General features: G+C 35.5%; 1 protein-coding gene across 3 annotated transcripts in view; it reads left to right on the top strand.

Moving 5' to 3' along the window:
- The window catches only part of LOC131681684 (angiopoietin-2), a 462,968-nt gene that overhangs the window by 341,918 nt on the left and 95,250 nt on the right, over positions 1-25,800 (top strand). The window lies entirely within an intron of this gene.

Genomic DNA, 25,800 nt, shown 5'->3' with positions numbered 1-25,800 from the left:
CTTTTTAAAAGGCCAACAATGTACCAGCATCTTCCACAAATCCGAAGCAAACAGCACCGGGTCTTAGACCTTTGGGAAAAAATAAGAAGTTCAAACGCTTCCAGGAATACCGGAAATCTTATGTGATATTTCATTTTTTGTGAGTGCAGGATTGGTTGGACATAGGTTGGAAACCAGGAACTTTGTGATATTGCGGAACCGCTCCCGGTTTCCAGGAGACTTCAATTTTCACGGTACGGCATGGGGTTATTTTATCGAGGATAATTAATCTAGCTTACTGTACGATCTTTGCTACAGTTTTGAAAAGGCGGCCTGCTTTAATCACGGTGTGTTTGGTAGAACAAGTTTATTCGAAAAAAAATTACTAAACATTACAAAAAGTGCGAATCTGATGGACAATTTCATTGTCTACTACTATGTAGAGAACTACACATCGCTCTAAAATCGTTCGGGAAAGTTATTAAAATTTTGCCAAAGTTTTAAATTTACATAGAACCTACCAATACTAAGCCAATTTCAAAAAAAACATTTTCATTTGTGAAAAATGGTTTGCTTTAATTGAACAGCGTATTCAGAGGAATCTGAGTGCTGACAAAGTCCCACCAAGGAGGTATATAGAAGAGCAGACAAAATTTTTATTAAATTGGGACCCTTTGCAAAGATGTTGGCTAATGTAGTAAAAAGGAACAGTTTTTTTCTGTCACACTATATTTGTTTCTTATTTTTCATCTCAACGCTCATTCGGGAGAATGGCTGATATAATCTTGAACATCCTGTAAGATACATTTGGCTTCAATTTAAACATTTATATTTCAACAAACTCGATTAGATATTTAGTGATTTGAAAATCCTGATTGACTGTTTTAAAATTAGTATAAAACCTGTTGGAAAAAATATAATTCTTTGACATTTAGGTTCCAGTTTGTTAACTTTTAGGAAAAAAGGGTGGATTTCTGTTCTTAGAACGATATACCTACAAGGCTTTTCTTGTACTCCAATCACATTTTGGCTTTAAAAGGAACACATTTCACGTAACCTAGGACATAATCCTTCTCCTAAGTTACTGTCATACTTCTCTTTGAGAAGAAACTCCGGAATTGCTATACGCTGAACACAAATCGCAATAGTCAATGATAAATAAAAGTTTTGTCTACTGTTCGAAAATAGGTAGCTCAATATAACAGTAGATATATAAATTACAACCTTTACCCGAAAGTGGTGTTGGTCTCCAGATTCTGTACTGAGTTTTCAAAAAAACTGAAAACTGACATACGGTCTAGGCTCTAATATTACACTAGTTTACAAATTTTGGGTTAATTGCATGAAGTTAAGAAAAAAGGTGTTTTCTAAGTCAATTTTTGATCGCTGAGCACTTAAATCACATCCATTTTCTGTTTCAAAGAACCGTTTTTGTGATTTTTTAAAAAAGGTCTTTTTGAGCACTTTTTGCAGTTTTTGGTCAATATCTCAGGAACAAATCTTCCGATTAACACAAACGACTCACCATTTGAAAGGTATTGATGTGCCCATCGAATATAATCAATTTAGGGTTAAAAGCAACCAAAGTCAAAAAAGTTGTGTTTGGTGAAATTACTAATTTTTGGTTGATTTTTCATAAAAAAATAATTCAGCAAAGAAAATCTTTTAAAATCTTATGTGACAAGCAAACTTCTCACGTGAATTTTAAGCCTAAGATCACGAAAATCCGACAAAAACAGGTGATTTTATTAGGCACCGAGTGAAAATTGCTCTGTTTTTCACATATCTCTTATGGCTTAAATAAGATTACACTAGTTTACAAGAAAAATGAAGTTACGAGAAAAAGTGTTTTCTAGATTAATTTTGGGTCGCTGAATACGAAAATAATACTCTATTTCTCTTTCAAAGAAGTTCGAGTTTAAAAAGTTTTTCTTTTGCTTCCGCTTTTTTGTTTTTGCTTTATTTTTTATTACAGAAAAATATTTTTTCATATTTTCAGAAACTAATGTGACAGATTTTAACAATTTTAAGGTAATCGCGATAAGCTAAGAAAGGTGTTTCCTCAGTTAATTTTGGATAGCTGAATACGAAAACTTAGTCCATTTTTTTTTCAAAGAAGCATTTTCAAGATTTCTTTGAAAAAGGTGTTCTTGGGCACTATTTTAGTTATTTGTCAATATCTTGTTCAAATAGGATCCGATCGAAACAGTTCGAACGGTATTGATGTGCCCTTTCCGAAAATGTATAGATGCGTAGATCAAATCTCGACAAACATATGATTACGGCTTAAAAGCCAACTGTCAAAATTCTCTTTGAAATGAAGTTTCAGACAAACTGTTACCCGCCAATCACAGATGTTTATAGTAAACAAAAGAAAAAAGTTTTCTCTTGCATTAACTGCTATGAACTACGTTTAGCCAGTAACGGTTTGTCCGGAATTTCCTTTCAAAGAGAATTTTGACAGTTGGCTTTTAAGCCGTAATCGTATGTTTGTCGAGAAATGTACATTTATTATGAATACAATCGACCAAAGTAAAAAAGAAGTCTAATGTTCGACCTTTTTTAAAAAAATGCATATTTCTAGTAATTTTTTTTATAATAAATTAAGGACAGAAGAAAATTCTTTTAGAATCTAATGAGATAAATAATCTTTCTGCATACATTTTAATCCAATGGTCACAAAAGTCGAATGAAAAATGTAGATGGTATGAAGCACTGAGTGAAAATTGTAACTTTTTATTTTTCGCACAATCATACTTTCGGCTGAAATAATCTTCTATACTTGATAGTTATTGTTTGTGTTGGGTACTGTCTTCTCGAGCTTGCATCCATCCATCCTGCGGCATTTGAATGGTTTTGGATATTTCATTGTACAACAACTCTTTTTAAAATGTGGAAATATCGTTGGAAATATCGTTGTGCCTGTGGTGAGTACATATTTTACGAATTAAAGAATTTTAGCCTTCTGCTTCAACAGGCTTCACAGCAGATTCTCAGTTCACAGAATATTCGGTGGCTAGTGCTACGATCACACTGAGACTCCTTCCCGATAGGGACTCGAATATTTGACGACTGGCTTATGAGACTAGTGCCACACCCTCTAAACCGCCGCACCAGGGCAGGGTGCGCTAAAATCATAAAATTTCCATTTCGCTCAATGTGCCATAGCATCAATATTTTCCATCCGATGTTAGTGATATTAGGCTTAAAATTAACGTAAACATATTATTTGTCATCTTAGATTCTAAAAGGTCCGAAAAAAAATTTGTTTTTCGGTAAAAAAATCACATTTAAAAATGAGTAACTTTTAAAAATGGTCAAAAATGCACTTTTTTTAAACTTTGGTCGCTTGCAGCACTAAAAATTTTACATATGATCGACACATTTCATATGTTTTTGGAAAGGGCATCTCGGCACCTTTCAACCTGCATATTGACCAAAATAATTGAATGATTTTGACAAGAAATATTGCCTAAAAACTACAAAAAGTGCTCAAAAATAAGTTTTTTGAGAAAATCACAAAATCGTTTCTTTGAACAAAAAAATGAATATTGTTTTCGTGTTCAACGACCCAAAATTAGTCTAAAAAATACTTTTTCTTGAAGCTTCATTTTTCTTGTAAACTATTGTTATTCGAGAAATATTCACTAAAAAGACATTACTAGGAGAATTTACTGAATTGATGGTCCAGCGCGATGCTTTCTTTTTGTTTACTGTTGTGATCCGTGTTTTACGAGTAACTGTTCCGGAATTTCTTTTAAAGGAAATTATGTAACTTGTTTTTGATGTCTTTTCCTAAGACTTTGAAATATGTTTCTTTTGGAAATAATGCGGTTTGAGTGCAAGCGAAACCCTATATTTTCACATTCTGATGAATGGAATCTTCTCCAAAAATTATCAAACATATACCTAAAACCCAAAATTGTTTCTCTCTTTCTATCATCTTTCTTTTAATATTGAAAAGGACTAACATAATTTTCAATCAAAAGTTGAAATAAAATCCGTCATTTGTCACAATGACTCGAATTGTCTGATTAAGTTCATTCAAATAGAAAGTTGCGAATTTAAACCAATTGTATTTTACTATGTAGAATCTGATCAGGAAGGAGGGTAATTCTAGATTACAATAGCCATCCCCTACAATAGAAATAGATATTTTAAAGAAGACATGAATACATGATTGAAGAAATAAAATCTGTTTACTATTTTAATTAACATCTTTAAAAGGTAAGAGTATCGAATAAGTCTGGTCAATTCTCTATAATTCTATATTCATAAAATATCATTGGCGCCCAAGAACCGACGGAATCTGAAAATATAATTTTTCCGTTTAAAATGGGGCTTTGTAAACACTTAAATTCATCTGAATACACTGTTCAACTAAACCCAATTTTTTTGAGTCCTTGAAAAACGAGTTTTTAACCAGTAGGCCCTATGCAAATATAAAAACGGTTAAATGTTAATAAATTGCTCTTATGATTTTATATAAATTTGTATTTCTCTACAAAGACAATATAATTTTTCATCAGATTCTCAATTTTAGTATTATTTGAATGTCTATAGTACGACCTAGTGGCAAAAATGTGAACTAGTATCATTGCATCATTGGACAGGGTAGATGCAGCGATTAACTTCGTTGATCCTGAGCCCGCTCTGCCAAATTCGACAAGTTGGAGCAATCTACAAACGTGTCGCCAAACAAAGGCGTTTCTACAACAATCGTGCCCAGTGATTTCGAAAAATCTCCTACATTTTTCGAAACCCTGCTGCGGCATGCTGACCAGGGCCACTGCAATCTCAATTATCACATGGCAACTATTCAGTGCGCTGAGTCTTTTCCATGTGATCTTTGTGAATCCGACTTTGGGCCCTCATATCATCTGATATGCAACTGCCCAGCAGTAGGGAAATTGCGATTTCGAGTTTTCGGCCTTGCCTACATAGACGACACCATGTTTGGACGACTCAAACGCAGAGACATACTAAAGTTCCTCATACAATGTGGTAAATATCTGTAGGCTTACTCGCAGACTATTTGAACTACTTATTAGTTTAACTTTCCTCCTGTTTCATTTTGTGCTGTTATTCTTCTCCCTTCCAATTCTACTTCCTCCTTCTTCCGTTTCATTTCCTTCCGCTCAGAAAATGATGGGAAGACACGACAAGGCACAAATCCCTGACTACATACGGGGAACGTGCAATTTGACCCAATATATTCTGATTCCTTATTGCTGCCTACCGCTTCCTATAATGTTAAGATGCCAAATCTGGCCAAAACAGAACGAGACAATGGTGTTACTTGAGAAGAGGCAACATACGTTTTCCAGTCTTGCACATAAATTTTCTAGTTACGATGTAAATATCGCTTAGTTATGGAATTTGCGTTTCAGAATCCGACACTAACTTAGTGACAGGACTACGCTAGCACCGGAATGACACTAGCGCCAAAAAAAGGAAAACACTATTTGTGTTCCTAAGCAAACCCCGCGATGTCCCGAAAGGCAAGGAGTTCTCATTAAGCTGATGAGCAGTAATGAAATGAAACTTTTCTCCTCTAAGGAGGAATATAGCTTAGTATCACTGTGAACTGACATGCAAGTAAATTTTTCAAATTGTGTAAGAAATAAAACTGCCGCTTTGAAATGACAATAGCAAGTAGCAACTTGCCACTGGCCGGTGCTTCGATCGGCCTGCAATCGCTATACGGGACTTGTGCGCAATCTTGGGTACAATTGTAATTCACGCATGCGAACCTATATGCGATGGTGATTTTCATTTAAATGTTTACACAGTTTTTCGGGAAAGTTTATTCTAGTTTATAAGTCTATTTTCTGTAATAGTATATATTGCATTGATTTGCTCAGCCAAACCAAGTTTCGACTTTATCACGCAGTATTAGGGATATGCTCAGAAACACAAATAGCGTCTTTTGTTTTGGAGCTAGCGTCAATCCAGCGCTAGCTTAGTCGTGTCGGATTCTGATGAGACGAAGCCGAAACGAAATTTCTATAACTAATTTAGTTCTATTTTATGCCCTTCTCGTGTAAAGGCAAAAGCAAGATCCCCATGTATATGGACCTCGATCTGACGGAAATTCGCATACACGATTTGGCACCTCATACTAACACAGATTATATTAAAAAACTTTCCCTGGCATTCTCAACGGTGTTCGTGTGTTGCGAATGCGGCCGAACCAACTTACATCGTCTTACTTGATCTAAAGAAAAACCATCTACTACAAGCAACACCACTAAGTAGCCTTCGACATCTACTGATACATCACAGACGGCCGGACAAAACATAATTGACGGACAAATAATATTCCACGTTATCACAAGCCAGTAATTAGCATACCTAGGGAATAAATAAACAAGAAAGTCACTCGAAAATACAGAAAGCGCCAAACATCTAAGAGCGAAAATCAAAGCTCTAGCGACGACGACATGGATGCAAACACAAGCGAGGGAGAAGATAGACGGAATGATCAGCAAGCGGCAGAGAGTAAACCTGACCATTGCCACCAAGAAAGAAAATGAATATCAGAAGCGATAAGCAGTGCTTCAGCATAGACGGCAGCAATAATATTAGATTTTTTTTATTAATTTTCATGAATTGTAATGTAACTAAACTGTAACTAAATTTTCCTTATTTTTTTTTTAAATGCAGGTCTCGACGTTTAGTTTTACAGGGAGAAAATTTTGCGCTCAAATATTGTATCTTATTAGTTCTACACCGTCCATTCTTTTGCTAACTTCATAAAACCAGTATTTAAAACCATAATACATATGAAGATAAAAAATAAACATTACCGAGAAACGTGATCTAGTGTGAATATGATAGCACAAAATGTATTCTGCACCAGATGCTAGCTAGATACCGAGAAATGACTTATGACAAGAAGCACTTCGATCCAGGTTACGTATCAACCGATCAGACACATTTCAAAACTGATAGTGCTAATTCAAAATTATATTTCTGACACCGATATCTCAATTTCAAGCAAGGTGGATTGTCCACTCCCGGCATTTCGCTGTCGTCACTGTTGTCGACGTCTACGATGGCTGGCTAGCCGTTGCTGGGTGCTGCAGGTTTGCAACGATCCAGTTTGATTTCACTCTCGTTTCACCTTTGGTAGCAATATTTATAGATCGTGGAGGCATATTCGATAGCTAAGCGCTTAATAACAGCCGCCACCACGCGAACAGCCGACAAGTTCAATGCGCCACCGACATCAATATCCTGATATGCAGATCATCACACATGTCGGGACCGTTGCGTTGTTGGCCGAACGGTTGCCGAGACGAACCAGTTGAGCTGAGCCGAGTGAGAGTTTACACGAGTCGGCCGACCTAGCCTTGACTTGAATTTCCCATCAACTGTAGCAGCAGCAGCCGGGTCGCCGATTGCGCGTGAGGCCCGATCGAACGTCCCTACCGTTAGGCGACTTGGTATGGAGAAGCTGGCCAAACCAGTTTGCCGTCGGGCGCGAGAGGTGACTTTTTGTGATTTTTAATTTTATAATTATGATAATTTTATGATCACTAGGTTCGATACGATATGCGGTGGTGGCCTTTGTCGAAAAGCGCAAAGCGCGAAGTGGATCTTCGGACGAGCTGAATGATTAATCGTTTGTTTTGCTTTTTACGCCGGGTTCTTGCCCCTTAATAATGACCCATTCGGATGCATGAAGAGAAGATTTCGTCAACATATGGATTTTCCAATGGCTGAAACAAAAAAAATCCATAGAAGCTTTACAAAATATCTTTTGACCGAGATTTGTTAGCCTTAATTTCTTTTACTTTAGGAATGTCAATGCCGTAGGATTTACAAATGTTTGACATTTTGCACTGAAATCAGCACGCACAGTGAAATGAGGCGAAAGCAATACTTTGACACATCGTGCCTTCGGGTCAGCCGTGAATCAGCCATGACTTGATTGGTGATGGAAAGTGCGTTCGTCCATGGGTCAAACACCTTCCCATTTACGTTTCGTAATTTCTGAACATTACATCGACTGTCGTGCAAGTAAAATACATACAGAAATATATATTCCGAGGCCGGTCATGTCTTGCCAATACACGAATGGAATTCTGGCGCTTTGAAACGCCATGCTGCCTGCTGGGACCAAGGATCCGGTCCTGGAGGCGGTTTATGTATGTGACGTGTTTATCTTTTTCCTTTATTGTTTTCCATACGTGGTTTTTAAATGCAGGTTAATTATGAGTGATGTGATGGTTGAAAGCATAAAGAAGAAAAAAAACAACAGGTTGCTAAAATGATGACAGATGACAGTGCCCCTATGCTGCCATTCAAGGAAAGCGGTAGATATTTGGTTCATGATTAACCGTGAGAAACTCAAAGCTTTTCCAATCAATTGTATATTTTCAGTGATTCCTTCTTAATCCTACTGCAGTTTTGCAACAATTTTGAATTAATGCTATGGAGTTTATTAATGTACTTCGTGACATTTATAGTGGAGCTTGATAAACGTCAACTGTTCACAATGTGGATCGTGACTGAAGCTCGGGGATGGCCAAAAAAAGAATAAAACGATTTTCATAAGACGCCAAAGCTCTTCTTGCGGAAGAACAAATCTTTGAAGATGACAGAAAAAACGAGTTTAATCCACCTAACAGTGCGATGAGACATTTCTTATAACACTTATCACTCTCTTCGGATATTATAACGACAGTGACAGTGGTAGGCCTCAAAGAAACGCTCAAATCATCATCTTCGGATATTATATCGATCAAATTAGCATGATATATTTAAGTTCTTCATTCAATGCATTATGTATGGAAAAACTGAATTTCCTTTTAGTGCCTATATATGTGCGGGAGCAAAAAAAGGAAAAAAATATTGCGTATATTTGAAGTACATATCATTAATAGCGTTTATTCAAATTCGCCATTATTCATGGAGATCTGAGAACTAGAACTGGAATTGCAGCTCTTGAAAACATGCTACCTCAACGCGATTATTTCGATATCGACTTTTCTGAAAGTAACTTCATAGTAAGCAACATATTTCGACTCACAATAGCTAGTAGTTGAAAAAAGGATTTTGATTTGATAATATTTACACAAGTTCTTTGTAATATTTCCACCCTCATTTATAAAAAAGTGGAATTGTCAAAAGAATCTAATTTTTATTCATTTGGCTAAAATATGCATTAGACGAATTTCGCGCCAAATCGTATTCAGAGTTGGCAGCACCCTCTCAGATGCTAATGAAACTTTCTGTACATGAAGACTTTGTCACAAAAAGCCACTTTGCATATATTGGTTTTTCCAAAATTGATCTAGACTGTCTTTTGAAAAGGGCCAAACTTTTTTACTATTTTTTTTTTCAAATAGCTATAGTCTTAAAATGACAAATCCTGCAAAAAATGTTGTAGGAGTGGTTTTCACAAAATTAGTCAAATTTTCGAAAAAAAATGGAAAAAAAAATTCATTGACTCTTACACTAAAAAAAAATCGATTTAAAAAATTTAAAGTCGATTTACAAATAAAAGCATTTTTGATTTGGATGAAATTTTGTTCCAAGATAGATAGTTATGTTCCTTACCTACCGTCAAAAATTCAAGTTGGGCACTTTTGAGGAAAAAAGTTATTTAAAAAAAAACTTTTCCTTGTCCAAACTAAACTTTTATTCTTCAGTGTATTTTTATCGAAAACTAAACCAATGAAAGTCATAATAATCTCAGAATCCAATAAAACTCAGTTTGTGAGAAGATATGGCTTAATTTAGCAACTAAGCATATTTTTTCATTTTTCATTAAATCGAAATTTTTTCATTATCTTATCTGAAAGTACAACTCCTTGCGAATGTTTTCCCAATTTTTTATAAAGATCCAAAAAATAGATCGAAAGTTACAGCGCACAGTTTTAAACTCGATTATCTCGTAATGTCGTTTTACTAAAAATGGTTTTTCCGTTATCACGATTGCCGAAAAACTACTCAATCAATTTTCTTAGTTTTTTTTTAATTGATCGTAATTAATTCCTTTTTTATTCATTAATTTTTGTTTCATGGATAAGAATTTTTTAATACAATTTTTAAAGCCCAAAACAGCGATTTTTTACAAAAAACGTTCTCGAATGCAGGAAAAATTCTTTATTCAACTAATCGTTAAGGTACGAGGAATACTCATATACTAATGGATTTTTTTGAGTTTTGGTATTTCAGATGATCTATTGGTCTCCAATCGGGATCACCGCAAACCTCTTAAATAAAAAAGGGATTCGGGAAAAAAGCCATAACCATTCCTTTATTTCTTTGCGTAAATTCAAACTTTCTTGACGTTTTTATCACTAAGGGACCATGCATAAATGACGTAGCATTTTTTCGGAGATTTTCGACCCCTGCCTCCCCCCTCGTAGCATTTGGTCACAAAATTCTAGCCTCCCCCTTGTATATAACGTAGCATTTCCAATGCGCCCCCCCCCCCACCAACGCGGCCAGAGGGTAAAAAAAATTAAACATGTTTTACAATTCTTTCAAATATTTGTCCTTACAAAATGTTTGACTGCTTTTATAATCATGACGCATTTCATGACCAATATAGTGTTGTTAGTTTGTTTTGAATTTTATATGTCATGAAGCATGAAGAGAACTAATCTCAGTTCACAACCAAGCAGCTGTCAATGATTCTAAGAAGCATACGTTCAACTAAATTACTGTATTTTGTTTGGTTGAACCTAAGAGAAAATTTAATTTAGCTACCAAACTATCTCTACTAGTTAGAAAAATTAACTAACTAATGTAGCATATCCCCATACAAAACCTTTTTGTTGCTAGCATGCAATTTTGTGAATCGAAAACATACCACATGAAAATCCGCGTGAAAAGTAACTTGTGCGAATTTAAATTTATGTCTCTTAGGAATGGAGGAACATTATATTGTTTTATCTAATAAATGGGTTTTGAAGCCCGCCAAAACAACTTAATGCTACGTCGCACAACCTTTGACCGTACCCTCCCCCTCGTCACACTTCATCACAAATTTAGTATACCCTCCCTACCCCCCAAAATGCTACGTCATTTATGCATGACCCCTAAAAGGTATGTAACCCCTTAATCAAGAATCCCATTTAAAAGAGTTTATGTCGTTAAACAAATATTCCATTATTTTTTTTTTATTTTCTTGTTTAGTGCTGAAGAAGAATCAGAGAAAGAAATAATCACCACAACATTATGTATTGAATTTTACATAATTATTTATTTATTTTTATATATTGCATTTGTCTTAAAACTGTCTTCATGCATGCTATTTTGTATTGTTTCTAAACAAGGAAAATATTTTTGGTTCATCTTCTGAATTAGAATACCTTTCCGTCTCTACTTCGCCCCCAGGAATAGGCACAAAACAGTGAAATTTTTGAGTTCCAGATATTGTTTTGGCGTTATTATACAGCTCGTAGAATTCTTCTGACATTTTGTTGTGCTGTTCAGTGAATATGTAGCAGAAAATTAATTTTGTGATATTTTTATCACTTTGTTCAACTGCCCAGTTATATAACTCTTGGAGACTTGTTATGGTATTTCCATAATCGCGAGCAAGACTAGCTTTTTTGCCATTCGCTTGAGAGTGCCACCAACAAAATGTCATTCTGCGCTTAAGGTTGGAGAAAGAATCATCAAAAATCAAAAACGAAAAAAGCAGTTTTTTCCCACACCGAGTGTTAGATCTTCATAAAAATCAATCAGTAGTACTGTAAAAACATTTTACATAAGCTGATTGATTTTTATGAAGAACTAACACTCGGTGTGGCAAAAAACTGCTTTTTTCGTTTTCGATTTTGGCCCATTCTCTCTCCCACCTTAACTCATACTTTGACTGGAATCTACACAAGCTTGCAAAGTTTTTCTTATTTTTGTATAGTGCTACTGCTTCATCAGACATAAAATAAACTTTAGAAAAGTTTGTCAATTGTTTCATAAAATTCATCAGATTTGAGAGGAATAAATAAACTGCAGTCTTCAAGCCTTCCAGTCTTCTTGTCTTCCAATCTTCCAGTCTTCCGATTTTCCAATCTTCCAGTCTTCCAGTCTTCATTCAAGTTTGTTATGAATATATACCAAATTCGTTACTGATACTTTTTGCATGTATCAGGCAACTAGCAGCTGGAAAAATGGATTCTGAGATTATTATGACTTTCATTGGTTTAGTTTTCGATAAAAATACACTGAAGAAAAAAATTAAGTTTGGACAAGGAAAAGTTTTTTCCAATAACTTTTTTTTCCTCAAAAGTGCCTAACATGAATTATTCACTTCACTTCATTTCAACCATTTCTGTGGCACGTTAGTATCAAAAATTCATCTCAAAAAAATATAATTTCCTAGAAGACCGCGGAAAAACGGGTTCAAAAAATCAAACAGAAGATACACTTATGTAAGTTGAAAATTTTGTTATTTCATTGATTTCAACCATAACTACCAGCTGCACTTTTCCGGTATGTAAATATTCCTTTACTCCGCCATATTGAGAAGTTTTCCTAGGAAAAAATTTATTTTAACTTCCAAAATGTGTATACACGAATTTTCAAAAATTTAGGACGTTTCTTTCCTTTTAAAAATCACGAAATCAAGCCTCTTTTTTGTCTCCCAAAGCAGTCCACCTCCTTAATTGTACCTACTAATTGAGGGCACTTTTTTAACATAAATTACCAAAACATATCAACGAATGGAAGAAGGTTCGCCAAATTTTGAAAGAAACCGTGAAATCATTCTTTTATCAAGCTACCAAAAATGGTGTAGTTGGTGTAGTTCGATGCAACAGAAAAAAAGATATCCTCAAAAACAATCCTCAAGTAGACAGCATTCGAAGAAGTTTCTTTTGGACGAGTTTATTACTTTGTTTCCATTTACTTGAAGTCATTTATTTCGCTTCTCGTTTTCCGAAATATATTTTAGGTCGATAAGTTAGAAAATTAGCTGTCAGAGGGTACTGGCAAATGAAAGATTGCACATTGATAAGTGATCAAGACACAATCAAACAACTTGAAATTGCTTGGTGCTTAATCCAAGCGGTGCACAGTGGGACGGAATCAAAAAAAGCCGGACATTGATATTTGCGACGAAACTATTGGCTATGGCACATTGATGTCTTCGGAAAGGTTTCTTTATTTTTTAAGTAGTTTAATATAATGTTGAAAAATTTTGTTTTAAGGGGGCATATACGCAGATAAAAAATAACTTTGCAAGTTGTTTGCCAAAATTGATAGTCATGTATGGGGAGTTTGTAGACGAAATGATTTTATGAAACTTTGTTGAAGTAGCAAAATGGCTATCTGTTGAGTGAAAAAAGTTATTGGGTGAGATTGAAGTACAGGTCGGAATACCCCCTTAAAAAGTGTTTTTTATTGTAACTTTTTTATTAGATTTTTTACAGTTTTTCGATGTTCTAGAAAGTTGTAGATGCTTTCAAAACACATCTTTCTGCGAAATAGACCAGCTCGCTATCTCTTCGTGTTTAGGATGTATGACTGTTTTTTTGGTATTTTTGGGCTAACTTTAAGGGGCACATTATTCCAAGGATCCCATTAGATCCTCCTATGATTTATATATGCATCAATAAGGTATTTCTTGCTGAGTAACAAAAACATAAATTCAGCTGTTACTACCTGCTACTCTACAAACCATAGCTCCTTAAAGTTAGCCCAAAAATACCAAAAAAACAGTCATACATCCTAAACACGAAGAGATAGCGAGCTGGTCTATTTCGCAGAAAGATGTGTTTTGAAAGCATCTACAACTTTCTAGAATATCGAAAAACTGTAAAAACTCAAATAAAAAAGTTACAATAAAAACACATTTTAAAGGGGTATTCCGAACTGTACTTCAATTTCACCCAATAACTTTTCTCACTTAACAGATAGCCATTTCGCTACTTCAACAAAGTTTCATAAAATCATTTCGTCTACAAACTTTCCATACATGACTATCAATTTTAGGAACAATTTGCAAAGTTATTTTTTTCATCTACGTATATACCCCCTTAAATCAAAATTTTCCAACATAATATTAAACTACTTAAAAAATAAAGAAACCTTTCCGAAGACATCAAAGTGCCATGGACAATAGTTTCGTCGCAAATATTAATGTCTGGCTTTTCTTGATTCCGTCCCACTGTGCGGTGGTAGGTACAAAATGGAGTAGAAAATATGTCCTGATATCACCGTTTTCGGTTTTACCCAAATGAAATTTGGCTGGTATATTAAAACGGATCATTACTATATTGAACAATAAATAACATGCTATAACTTTTAAAGCATACAAGACAGACACTTGCTGTCTTCAGCAAAGTTGTTTGCAAAAGAAAAAGCTATAAATTTGCAGAAGACATTATCTGAATATAACCGCTTAAAAGCAAATTAATGAAAATATCTCACTTATAGGGGATTAATAAGTGAAAAAATGATGTCAAAAGAAAGAGCTTCTTAAATACAATAACTTCTCTGAAGATGCTATTGACTTCAACTTAGCCGTTTTGGCGGTAATAGTCAATTTCATGTTTTTGGTATTATTTCTAGATATTGGGAAACGGCAAGAATTCGTCATTCGTATTTAATGTTTAATATCTCCTTTGATAATAGTCCGAATTCAACAAACTATAGTTCGTTCAAAAGGTATTCGTTTAAGCTGCTTGAAAATGTATAAAATATTTATCTATGTTGTCAATTTCGACAGCAATTTAAAAAAAAACCACCAAAGGTGCCTTTTTTGGACATTTAAACATCCATATCTTAGGAACTAAACATCAGAATCAAAAATAAATTAAAAGCGTTCTGCCTGGGTGTGGGGCCTTTCATTTACAATTAATTTGGATAAGATCGGATTAGCCATTGGTGAGAAACACGAATGAGAGTTTGTCCGCTACATACACACACAGACATTGTCCCAAATCGTCCGGCTGAGTCGATTGGTATATAAGACTCGGCCATCCAGGCCTCGGAAAAAATCTTGAAAGTCTTACCGAATTCTATACATTTCTTTTATAAGAAATGTAAAAAGATTATTAAAAATAAATTTATTTATCTAATTTATAAAGAAAATATCAACATTACTAAACACATCCAAATCTACACTTCGATTTTTGAAAGGCAAACCATTTGCATTGCATGGTATTGGTGAACGTGTTCTATGCAATTTACCATGAAAAGATGAAGCTGCTTGTCGCAGTGCGCTTGAATATTTCATTTTATACCACTGCGATGGCAAATTGTTTTGAACATAACACTCGGGGAGAATCGTGTCGACTAACTCAAGCCACTATATGAAAGTAACAAGCTAGTACTTTCAGAATGTTATGATGTCGTTTGCTCCTTAACGAATTATTTGAGGAAGTTACCTCAAAAATATCGAAAATTTGGAATTTCTTTTTAAATTTAAGTAAGAGGAAGTAACTATGTTCGGCAAAAATATGTGTTTCGATACCGCAAATAACTTTGTGGAAGATTCCAAGAAGGTGGGAGAATGTCTAAAAAAGTTATAATGAAAAAAACTAACTTTAAGGGGTCTTCCATACAACATGTTCCATAACTTGCAGACTATTAAAGCTAGATATATGGTGCCTTCAGCAATTTCTTTTGCTGTTACATTTGCTACAACTTTGCCGAAGACATAAAGCCTCTATCTTAATTAGTTCAGAAAATAAATTTCATATATCACTTATAGGTGAATTAATCACTAAATGATATACTCCTGTAGATGTGCAATCATAAGGGCAGCCACTTTTCCGAACAAAGTTAACGGTTTAGACGCTATTAATTTTGAACACGAAAACGACGTTTTAAAACACTGTGCAATGTCAGTAAGGGAATTGTGGGTAAAACCGACACCCCACAACTTTCGCTAGAAATCAAATTTTTATTCATTTCAGAATGACACTTTATTATTAGGACGATTATGTAGAGTATTTGAAGCCAATTGGATTTACGTTAGTACGCCGAACGTCATAAAAATAAACAAAACATACGACAGCAGCGTTCATGCTCGTCTGGATGTTAGATTTTGTTGGTAGATTTTAAGGTTTTAACCGAACAAAAGCTATTCAAATCACCACATTTTTCAGTACCTATCATTATCGACCTTTCCTATGATCAACTGGGTGCATTGAAAACGAGTTTGAGAAATTCAATATTTTTAATTGCTTTTAAAAAACATGTGCGCTGCTGGGGTAAAACCGACACCCTTTGGTTAGGGTAAAACCGCAACGCTGTTGAGATGGTTGTGTTTACACGTGATTCATTACAAAAGGCTGGAGATCTTTGTGACACTTCAATTAAACTATTAGCACACTACAGTAATAGCTGAAATACACAGAAATACTTTTATTGTTTTTAAAAAAGGTGATAAGCAAAATGTTACGAACTATCGTGGCATAACCTCGCTCTGCGCTGGATCAAAGTTGTTTGAGATTCTAGTAGGAAATATGCTCTTTCGTGAGACCAAAGCATACATATCGAAGGACCAACATGGCTTTTTTGCAGGCAGGTCTACAACCACCAATCTAGCCCAATTTACATCGCACTGTATTAAAAACATCGAAGATGGATCACAAGTAGACACTATATGCACTGATCTTAAAGCTGCCTTTGATCGTGTAGACCACTCTCTTCTTCTGGCAAAGATCGAGTGGCTGGGTGCTCCATCAAATTTTACAGGATGGTTTAAATCATATCCCGTAGATCGTTGTCTGTCTGTGAAATTAGGAAGTAACGTGTCATATAGCTTCATCAACTTGTCGGGTGTACCTCAAGGGAGCAATCTCGGACCGTTGCTTTTTTCTTTATTCTTCAACGACGTTTGCTATGTTATACCCCCAGGGTGCAAACTCATATATGCTGATGATCTCAAACTCTTTCTCATTGTGCGGTCAATAGGGGACTGCATCGAACTTCAGCGACATCTAGATGCTTTCTGTAACTGGTGTAATCGCAACTTGTTGTCTCTCAGTGTGTCCAAATGCTCTATAGTATCTTTCACGCGCAGAAAAAATCCAATTCTCTGGAGCTACAACATCGCCGGCCAATTGCTAGAGAGAGTGTCAGTTATCAGAGACCTTGGTGTACTCCTGGACTCGCAACTAACATTCAGAAACCATTACTCTCACGTTATAGCACAGGGAAATAGAAACCTTGGCTTCATAATAAGAATACCCAACGAGTTTACTGATCCATATTGTCTGCGGGCATTGTATTTTTCACTTGTTCGGTCTGTCCTGGAAGCTTCCGCAGCCATTTGGTGTCCTTATACGAACATTTGGACAAACAGATTTGAAGCAGTACAAGCAAGATTCCTCCGCTTTGCTCTTAGAACTTTGCCGTGGCGTAACCCAAGAGAGCTACCACCATACATTGATCGCTGTCGTCTGCTCGATATGGAAACTCTGGCAAAAAGGCGAAATACATTCAGAGCGGTATTTGTTGGGAAAATATTGACTGGCCAAATGGATGCCCCAGATATTCTCTCACAAATCAACATCAACGTACCCCCCAGAAACCTTAGATCACGTAATTTTTTAAGACTCGACTTTCAGCACACCGAGTACGGTCAGAACGAACCCATAAAGGCGATGTGTAACGTTTTCAATAGTGTATATGACTATTTCGATTTTTATGTTTTGTGATGTTTTAGGAGATTGACTTAGCTTATAAGATTATGTAAAAATATTTCTGTAACGTTATTGCAATGCTGTATACCTTGTATGTAATTTTGTTAATTTGTAATGTCAGATCATTGTAATTGTAGAAAAAACGTGCGAAAAGATTATGGGTTTTTACGCGCATTCGAGGTCTGTTTCTGAAATGAACCTTGAAATGGGCTTTTCCCATACAACAACATTAAATTTCATGAAGACCAACATGGGTCAGATGAAAAATGAAAATAAATAAATAAATAAATAAATTTCTTATAAGTCTCTTTAAAAATCAAAAATTGGAATATTTGCTTATCAGATTCTATTGCAGCTTTTGCTTTTGCAAAAAGCTCATCAAACCGAATTTCTAGTGTTCTCTTGGTTTGTCTTAGATGAACTTTATCACAGTGAGACAATGATCTTTTGTATACCCCGGTAGATCGTTGATGATCAGAGTCCCGAAAAATCAAAGTCTGAGTGAAAGTGAACGAATCCTATTAGCAGAATGTAGAACCCTTGCAAATTTTCTCTTACGAAATAAAATGACGGTTGCAATGCTGTGCGTAAGCATTATTTGGAAATACCCATATCAAGAATTAACCCTATAGCATAAAATACTCTTGTTTATAACACTACGCTTTCGAACTCTCTTCCCCTCATTAAATTATGAAGCTACAAAAAGCACATGTTTTCATCACACATATTCACACTTTATTACACACGTATATATCACATTTTTAATAAAAAAGAGGAGAGAAAATAAAGTAAATTGGGTGTCGATTTTACCCCTATGGGGTGTTGGTTTTACCCGCAGTGCCTACAAAAGGTTTCCAAGTTTTTCAACCAAATTTTTTTAATGAAATTAATTTTTTGAAGAGCTGACAAAATTAAGCCTTGTTAAGAATTTTCTGAAGAAGAATTCTGCGTAGAAATTATAATTTTATTGGTTTTGTGGCAACCAAGAAAAAGTGTTAAGCTTAAGGTGTCGGTTTTAACCATAATTCCCCTATACACTTTCAACTATTTTTAGAAACGCGCAAGTTACAAACAAAAAATATTCGAGTCTATTTTTTCGAACACAGTCGTTAGTTTGGATTTATATCCATCCGGTACTGACCACATAATATAAATATGGATGATCCTTAGTGACTTTTTTTTATTCATTTCGTTTATTTGATAGGCACAAATGCGTTAGCTTGGCGGTGCCAAATTCTTTTGTTTTTACATTTTTGATATCTTAAAACTAGGAGGTTACAATGTTGAAATATTTTTTTTTACACAAGAAAAAAAAGTTTATAGCTATCTTAAGACTAGAAATAAGATTCAATATACAAGAGAGGGCCAAAAGATTTTTTTTATGAAAAATTTTAAAACAAGGGATTCAGTTTGATATACAAGAGGGGGAGTAATAGTATTTTACGAAATATTTTACAGTTATCTTAAAACTAACAATATAGTTCAGTACACAAAAGGTGGAACAAATATTTATGAGAAATTTCGAGTTGCGACGTGCGACGTTGCCAATATGTACGTTCTCGCGGGCTGCATCAAAGTGGGCCGTGCGTTGAAAGAGTGCACTGTTATAAAATCCTCCATAACTCTCGATAGGAACAAAAATGAAAAATGATCAATATAGATTATTGAAGGTGAAAGATTGCCGCATAATTTGACATACGTTTTGAAAATTGTTAGCGTGAAGAACACAAGAAAAAATACAATTAAAATATTTAAATAGATGCAAAGTACCGTTATTCACATAATTATGCAGTAAAAATATTTTTATGAGATAGTGCAAATATCATTCCATAAGTGTGCGAAAATTCATTGAATTATCTTTAGTAGTTTTTGAAATATAAAATTTACAATTTTATCATGCAATAAAGTTTAAGGGTTAATATCTTAAAGAATAAAATGTGTTTAACGAAATATTTATACCAAAAGCTATTCACCATAATCCCTATCCAATAAAATATACCTCATGAAGATCGGTGATTTTGCGAAAAATTCGAGGATCACTTAACATGGCTTTAATCTCTAACGAAGACTGATAGTTTCTAAAAAGATGTTAGTAATCAATCGGTCAATATTCGAAAAATCTCTTGTCGCTAACATTACAGTATAGCAATGTCAAAATATGCTGCGTTTCGTCGACCAGCTGTCGTTTCATAATAGCCGGAAATATTAATAGTACTACAGCAATAGTTTTCAAAACCTGTCACACAAATGCCCCTCTAGTCCCATACATATACTTACCGTTGGAACGAGACCCATTTGTTCACCATGAACGTAGTTCAACCAATCAAAACCCAGATTTTTTTCCCAGGAACAGGTGCCTGTTATGGGTTGAATTCGAAAGATTATTAACTAAAACTTAAACAATAAAATGCAGATAAAAAAATATGCAGAGGGTGAAAGATCGCTCGTTTAATAACACAGACAACAAGCATCTCGGCCCTAATACATCAGATCAATTAATACTAAAGTGAGCTTAGTGATTGATTTCGAGGACTGTGCAAATTTACCAATATCGTTGCCACTCACCACAGATTTAAGGAAAAAAGTTTCCAAATTTCGAAGGTCAATTTTTCAATTCGTGAATTAGCCTTATGTTGGCGAGAAGGCCAAAGCTACGCAACATGCCATAAAAAATAATTCACACTCATCACAATTATTAATTTGCACTACTGAAACCGGTGTAGCTTGTCCGTTTCCGTCTCAATGGGAAACCTCCATTGTCATTGTGATACAAAGCGATTGTCTAAATTCCTATACATTAATAATTGTTAGAGTTGAACCAAGCTAAACTGTCATCATAAAATCACTTCACAAGTCACGCAAACAACACGATATCATTCCACCGTACGCAGCTATTTCTTTAGATACCCTGTATATATCCCAAACGATAGCCGAATTTGCTACAACAGCTTCCTCTTTTTGTCTCTTTTCGTTCACAGGTGAGATCCATGCTTAACATGATTCGCAGAAACGGTGAGAAAAACGATTATCTTCAAATCCGGTACCGAAGTGTATACGTTTCGTGTTGGATAGTTAGGCGACGCACCTGACGTCCGTCCAAATCTGCTGTTTAATCGCAATATGAGTTACATCCTGAAAAGCTTGCCCCAGTCAGACGGTTCCGCGAGATCGCGAATAAATTTAATCAACTTAATCCGATGCGATCGGTGGGCTGGAAAGGAGGTTTGGCAAACTTTCGATTTGTTGTTCACATGTTGCAAACACATTTTCCTATTTCGTTTCGCCACTGCAATCGTAGAGATTGGTGTTCATTCACCACCCCGTCGATCGTGGGTTGCATCCGCAGGCTATACTGATGTTGAAGGCACACTCGCTTCAGCAGTTCCACTGTTTATGATTATATTTGATGCTTGTTATTCAGCTTTAAAGATATGCTTACCAATTTGTGGATAGTATCATATATAAAGATCTCGGCCTATCACGCCAATGGCAGTGCATTATGGCAATCAATTTTGTCGTGGCCTAAAGTTTTAAGCCAGATTATTTTTGAGAGTAATATCTGAAATAATTGAGTTGAACGCTGTGCTGCACTCCTAAATAAGTTATCTAACCCATTATACATCATGTAGGATTACTGTACCCTAATTCATCTTAGCATCCCTATTCATCTCACCCATTTGAACACATTAGTTAGAGCAGTGTCTGTTATCAGTATTCAATGTATTAGCTCAATTAGCGACTTTTCCCTTCGCCTAACTCGAGTATTTCATATTTTCTAAGTCAGATTTCGGGCACTTGTTAGGGACGATATAGATATCTATTTAAGCGCAATCAATTCACTGTAAGCCGAACCATCGACGAAATTCTGTGACATCCTGACTAATAAGACGGGTTAGAGCTCGTCTACTCTAATACAAAACAGGTTGTCTGTCACAAAATTTGTCAACTCGCCTAATTGATGTGGGCAAATAATCACATAACCTATTAAACATGATCACTCCATCATCCCTCGTAAGATGAGTAGCCTGAGCCGACACTTTCCGCTTGTTTGGTATCGTGTAGTACAAAATAAAAGTTATGGTTTTTCACTTTCATTACCGATAAAACTGCAATCTGGTCGTGCCACAACAGACTGCGCGGCGCACTGACCGCGTGTGGAAAAGTGAAATTACATGCCGGCAGCGGTTGCTCCTCGATAATATGTACCTTACATGCACGCACATGGCCCAGAGGAACACACCACTCTGCTTCGTTCGTTTCACTGATAGGTCCCATACATACCAGGGATATGCAACGCGCAGTGTCATCGATATAGAGGAAAGAAAGACATCATCCGCATCTTTCGTCCCCCGGGTGATCCAAGGCAGATAAAAATATACCCATGCCCATCTAGGCAGGCAATCTTCCACTACCTATATGTTTTATACGCCAACTCGTGGTGGTGACTGGTTTCGAATAACTTGTTTTTGGTGCGATAGGTTTTTGTTAACATATTTTTTTATTTATTTAATCATCTTTCGCACTGCCAGAGATGACACTAGCCGCGAATATACACGGAATCGCTGCTGTGGGAACTGACTATATTCGGACGAATAAGTTCAACGACCTAATCGCGCATTCGCTTGGTTCATCCATCGTATTTCGTTGTTTAGTGATTTGATGTTTGTGGTGATATTTTTGGATAGATGTGGATTTGATGTTCAATCATAACGGGATTAATGGTGAGCATGATTTTAGACACATTATACGTTTGCATAGCATATGCATAAGTTAGTTAAAAATGGAATTTGTGTTTCATCTTCGTCTCATCAGAATCAGACACTAACTTAGTGACAGGACCAATCTAGCTCCGGATTGACACTACCTTCAAAACAACGACGACACTATATGTGTTTCTGAGCAAATAGTATTTCAAATAACAGCTTAGCCAGATGCATTGTATAGTTGCTTAATATTTTTGTCAACTAGAAGTGAGCTGTAGCTGCAGAGTACATATTGGAGCGTGATTGGCCGATTTATACAAAAACCCAAATTTTGTGAAACAGTTTATGGATTTTTTTTAGTTTTTTATTTCGACTAATATAGTCACATTTTCTTTTTTTACTTTTTAACGATATTCAACTAGCTAGAGATTACTGAGTAGGGAAAGTTATGAAAATTTAGAGCCATAGTACTCAAGTGAGAGCAAGGATGTGGAATATACAGATTCGAGAGCTAGAAGTGGCAGGGTCATTAGAAACACATTTAAAATCTTATGGACTAGTCTTTTGTCTTCTGCTGGCAGTCGGTTCCCATGGTAGAGAGAGACAACTCTGTCTTTGCCGGCAGACATGTTGGTAGACTTGAGCGATTCATAGTAATGCTGGCCAGGCTCGACTCTTGCCAGCAGAAGACAACAGATTAGTCCGGATGATTTTAAACCTGCTTCTAACGACCCTACCACTTCTAGTTTTACGATCTGTATACAGTGAAGACCCGTTCTTATCAGCCCCTTGGTGAATTTTAGTCCCTAGATATAGCCTCACAATCTTTTCTGATTATTTAGCTTAAATTTCCCTTAAGGGAGTCTGACAGTGCAAAATTAAAAAAAAAAAAAATATTTTTGCTTATTTCGGATTACTAAGATACGAAAAATATGCTCAAGAAAGGATTTATTCGAATTCAACTTGGTTTGTCTGCTAGAGGCCATGAAACTAAAGCTCCCATTTCCAAATGGTTTTAAGCTTCCCGGAGTTTGGGAAATAAATAAAAACTTTCCCGGGAAATTCGGGGAATACATAAGAAAAATAATACATCCCGGGAATACATAAGAAAAATTAAAAAATGACTTGTTTTCTTGAAAATAAAAGAATAAATTTAAAAGTTTTTAAACCTGATTGATTGTATGTATATCTGTCCTAAAAAGTTGTCAGACGTTATCGATTTGATATGGACTACACAGCATTGAATCATTTGATAACTCGTCACTCAGTTTATACAATATCAACTTCTTTTGAATGATTTTTCTTGGATCAACCTCGGAAAACCTTATTCCTGGTAATCACGATTACAATTGGGACAATATCCTTAACGCAGCTGCTGAAATTACTGTCTAATATTGGAATTCGTTGCAGAGCTTTTCGATGGGATGGGATCAATTTAATGCAAAGCATCTTCTTTAGTTACCTTGAATTAGATGCTCCAGGGTAATTTACGATCAATTGAAAAAACGTGATATATCAAATCCATTCCCGGCACAGTTGGATCAGGATCACTCCGAATTAAGATTGAATCAAAATAAAGCAGATAACGGACGAACTACGCAGCGGTGGGTGGTCTTAAGGCAATTCAAAAATACTGCAGCCATGAAAGCGACATTAAAAGAATTTGGATGTGCATGGTATTGGACAGATGTGGCGTTCTGTACTTCATTTCATACAAATTTAAATATCCCGGAATGCAAAATTGTGTGTATAATTTATATAATAATATTGATATCAAAATTTTAGTATAACATATTGGACAATGAACGGACCAAATATTTCTACAGACGTCCGGGAAAATTTCTTTATTCAAAATAGCGTTTGCGTTAAGCACGATATCTTTACAAACCATCCCAATTTTGGAAACTAAAACTTATCGATTTTTTAAAGAAATCAACCCAACGACTTACGTAAAATATCGACACTATACCTTAAAAAATATATAAGATGGCAATTAAAAAATTTTAATATTGACATTAACAGTAGTATTAAGAATAATCTGTATGGTAAGTGCCGAAGACGAAAAAATAAATAAAAAATAAAAAGTTACAAAAAATGTCTGCATATTACCGAGTGCAAAGATACTGTTTGTGGCACTAAAAACTGGATTCTACCCGCACAGCGCACTTACTATTCTTCTATTAAATTCTAGACTGGTTAGTTCGACTGGTCTGTCTATGAAAATACCATCTCTATCACTTAAAATATGTGTTTTGACAGCTCGCAGTTTTCAGTAGCAGTTTGATCACTCGCACTTTGAAAGTGCGGAGTCCCGGTTGGTGAGAAGTGCGCAATATATCGCTCATTGATCTGCGTACCAGTTGAAAAAGTACAATTTACAATTACTACCCACTCCAAGTGTTCGCCTGTCGAGATATTGCCTGCAGAATTTTTTTGCAGATGGTAAGTTTTTTGGAATAAATTAAAAAATCTTTTTCCCGGGATTCCCGAATTTTAAAAATCGATTTTCGGGATAATACTTCTGCAATTCGACTGTAGAACAGTTATCAAATCCGTGACCTCGTTCGATGGATTAGCCATACATCCGCTGAAAGGAGAGGCCATTTAGCAGTCAGCTGCTTCAAAAAATCTTTTTACTGGAGGCAAAAAAGCTAACAACAGACTTTTAACCCATTCATGCCCATGTTGTTTGTGGACAACAACGTTTTTAAACAGCTATAACTTTTGATTGAGGCGAGATTTGCTCACAAAAACAAGTAAGACTCATTAATGTGATTATTGCCTTTAATTTGAGTATTAACAGTTACAAATATCAGCTCTAGAACTGAAGTTATTGCAATTAGTCTGATTGGATTCCGATGGAGCAGTGCTGCCAGGGACAGTTTACATTCACAACGGAAAATAATTTTTTCATATATCTTCGTTATGGTGCAATATTATTGAAAACTGATAAAACTTATCAATTTAGACTGTCGTTGGCTACGTCCTCCACGTAATTGGACTATTGTAATTATTCTAGGAGAATTGTATTAAACATTAGAAGATAAAAATTGACCAGCTTCTAGCACTGCAATGGAAGCACCTATCTTTATGAAAATAGGCTTTTCGTGTTTCTTGACCCAACCGTTTTCAAGGAAAAATAGTTTTGAAACCCTAGATGCACTAGAAAAAAGTTGGGCATGAAAGGGTTAATAGCATCAGTAATATTAAAAAATTTGGTTAGTCAGTCCACAATGCAAAAGAGTTTAATAAGTCCAGTGCCGCGATCCCTCTCGAACTGAAATAAAGAAACACTTGGGATTTTTTTGTGTTCCGTTAATCCTCCGAGATCACAGACTTCAATTTGAGCTTCCAAGAGATGTCACTTTCGAAACCTGGTCAAGAGACATTCTGGTCTATACAAGGAAGTTTGGGAGAGTAAATGTTCCTCCTCTTCACATTACTCCTGTTGCCATATTAGGCAGTATGCTTGAAGGTATGTAAAAATATAACTAAATTAA

The sequence above is a fragment of the Topomyia yanbarensis genome, chromosome 2, assembly GCF_030247195.1.
Source record: "Topomyia yanbarensis strain Yona2022 chromosome 2, ASM3024719v1, whole genome shotgun sequence".
In the NCBI taxonomy this organism is placed as follows: domain Eukaryota; kingdom Metazoa; phylum Arthropoda; class Insecta; order Diptera; family Culicidae; genus Topomyia; species Topomyia yanbarensis.
The sequence above is the reverse complement of the archived record's forward strand: the minus strand, read 5'-3'. Positions and strand labels throughout refer to the sequence as shown.